Source organism: Syngnathus typhle, linkage group LG18 (genome assembly GCF_033458585.1).
Source record: "Syngnathus typhle isolate RoL2023-S1 ecotype Sweden linkage group LG18, RoL_Styp_1.0, whole genome shotgun sequence".
NCBI classification, from domain to species: Eukaryota; Metazoa; Chordata; class Actinopteri; order Syngnathiformes; family Syngnathidae; genus Syngnathus; species Syngnathus typhle.
The window spans coordinates 1,625,655-1,628,330 of record NC_083755.1 but is presented as its reverse complement, the minus strand read 5'-3'; the positions used below and the strand labels follow the sequence as shown (position 1 = coordinate 1,628,330).

The 2,676-nt window shown below is 38.6% G+C and overlaps 1 long non-coding RNA gene across 1 annotated transcript; it reads left to right on the top strand.

Annotated features, from left to right (window-relative positions):
• Positions 1 to 849: 849 nt before the first annotated feature.
• Positions 850 to 2,365, top strand: LOC133143007 (uncharacterized). The gene is made up of 3 exons (XR_009710338.1): positions 850 to 1,388; positions 1,496 to 1,638; positions 1,717 to 2,365. It is a non-coding gene; the product is annotated as an uncharacterized LOC133143007 (long non-coding RNA).
• The last annotated feature ends 311 nt before the right edge of the window (positions 2,366 to 2,676 follow it).

The window sequence follows — 2,676 nt, the reverse complement described above, 5'->3', positions numbered from 1 at the left end:
GTTGGGGGTCAGTGAGGAATCACGTTGAGTTAAGGGAAGGCAGAGGCTTATTAAAATTTCAAAAAGCCTTCCCTTAACTCAACTTTTTAATTTTTAAAAAGCCTTCCCTTAACTCAACTTTTTATTTTTAAAAAGCCTTCCCTTAACTTAACGTTTTAATTTTTAAAAATGTTACTTTTATTTTTTTAAAATTTTAACTTTTAAAACTTTTACCTTTTTACATTTTTAAATTAACTTATGGTTGAGAGGAGACTTTTTTACTTTTTAAACCTTTATTTTACAATCAAATTTTAACCTTTTAAACCTTTATTTTACAATCAAATTTTAACCTTTTAAAACTTTATTTTACAATCAAATTTTAAACCTTTATTTTACAATCAAATTTTAACCTTTTAAACCTTTATTTTACAATCAAATTTTAAAGATGAGTTAAGGGAAGGCCTTTTACATTTTAATTTTTTAATTGTTTTGAACTTTTATTTTGAATTTTTTTGAATGTCATAATCACCAGGCGAGAACAGAAAACAGATGAGGTAAGTTGCTCGTCATGAAACATGTTTTTTCCTTTCTTTCTAAAGAGAGTAAATGCTGCTATTTCACTCCTTTGTATTTTAACAGTTTTTATCTGGCGAAAGCAGTTCATCCCAGAATGGAGGCCAGAGGTAGGCATGACATATCACCTTATTGTAATGTAATTATAAAATTGTAACATGTTGTAATTTATAGTTAAGCTTGTGTAAGCCCTCTGTAGAATCATACATTTTCAATCAATTTAGCTGGATTGTCCTTTTTTCTCCACAAAGACCTTGAGCATGCAAAAACATTCATCATGGACGAATGACTCCCAAGCAGACTCAAGGCACGCCACCCCTACAACATGGCAGCACAAGAGATGCTCATTTCCATCCCTGAAGACATCTCCAGAGATGCCTGGCTGGCAGCAGCTTGGAAGCAGGAGTGGGAGGCAGCTGGCCCCTCCCTCATGCACAGTTATGTCTGGGAACCAGGAGACGGCGCCATAGGAGGAGACGAACTACCTCGCCAGCAGTGGACCACACTGAACCGCTTAAGAACTGGTGTTGGGCGCTTCAACATGTCTAGTGGGGTCTGGCGGACAGTGCGGCATGCGAGTGCGGAGCCCTCGAGCAGACAGCCGACCACACCATCAACACCTACACCAACATATAGACCACCCTCAGAGGCCGGCCTCTTCGACCTGGGACCAGAGATGCTGGCGTGGCTCCACGACACCAAGTTGGAGCGCTGACGTTACACGAGAGAGAGAGCGAGAGAGAGAGCGAGAGAGAGAGAGAGAGAGAGAGAGAGAGAGAGAGAGAGAGAGAGACTCCCAAACCAGGGTGGCAAGAAGCAGGACTTCTCATTCCTCTGTAAGTAGCCAATTATTATTGACTACACAAGTTGTACATATGCTTGATTTATGACTGTATTGTAATGTGATTTTTCAAAATGAATTAATTATGATGTTATATTATAGCACAGGGAGAGCCAAGACTTTCCAAAAGACCTGTACAACGGAGGCCAGCATCATGAAACACAAACTCCCAAACCAGCATGGTAACATGAAACACAAACTCCCAAACCAGCATGGTAACACACAGGACTTCTTCTGATTCTTCTGTGAGTAACCATCAAGGAATATTTTCATGAAGCATTTCGCTCCTTTTCCTCAACACATCTTTCATGTTTTTTTTTTAGTATGTTCTTGGGTCTTGCCTGTGGTTCTACACGCATCCAGAAATGCAGACAAAGAACAGCTTGGCCTTTAACAGTCGGAAGCCTCTGATTTTACTCTACTAAGCCTCAGATACAGTCTGTTTTCTGTTCTCATTCAGTCATTCAGTCATTCATTCATTCATTTATTTATTTATTTATTTATTTATTTATTTATTTATTTATTTATTTATTTATTTATTTATTTATTTATTTATTTATTTATTTATTTATTTATTTATTTATTTATTTATTTATTATATTTTTTGCCTCAAATTATGTTTGCATTATCTTTTGTATAACAGCGTCTTCAATCATGTTGCACTTAAACTCTTAAAAAATAACACTGAAATTAACATAACATCCATCCATCCATTCATTCTCTGAACCGCTTAGTCCCCACGCGGGCCGCGGGTGTGCTGGATCATATCCCAGCCGTCATCGGGCAGTAGGTGGGGGACGCCCTGAACCGGTTGCCAGCCAATCGCAGGGCACACAGCGATTATTATCTATTGAATCAGTAAAATACTTGATATGTTTTTATTTGTTATGTCTTCAGCGTTTTTGAAAGTTATTTATATTATTTATTGCATTACTTCTTTGACTCAATTAAAAAACCTGTATTTTGTCCCAAAAGGCACTATTTTTTCCCTTCTCTTGTGTGTGATTTATTATATTTTGTTTCCAATATTTAAACAGCTCAGTGACCTAGTGGTAGAGTGTCCGTCCTGAGACTGGAAGGTTGTGGGTTCAAACCCTGGCCGGGTCATACCAAAGACTATAAAAATGGGACCCATTGCCTCCCTGCTTGGCACTCAGCATTAAGGGTTGGAATTGGGGGGTTAGATCACCAACTGATTCCCGAGCGCGGCACCGCTGCTGCTCACTGTTCCCCTCTCCCCCAGGGGATGGATTAAAATCACACGGGGATGGGTTAAATGCAGA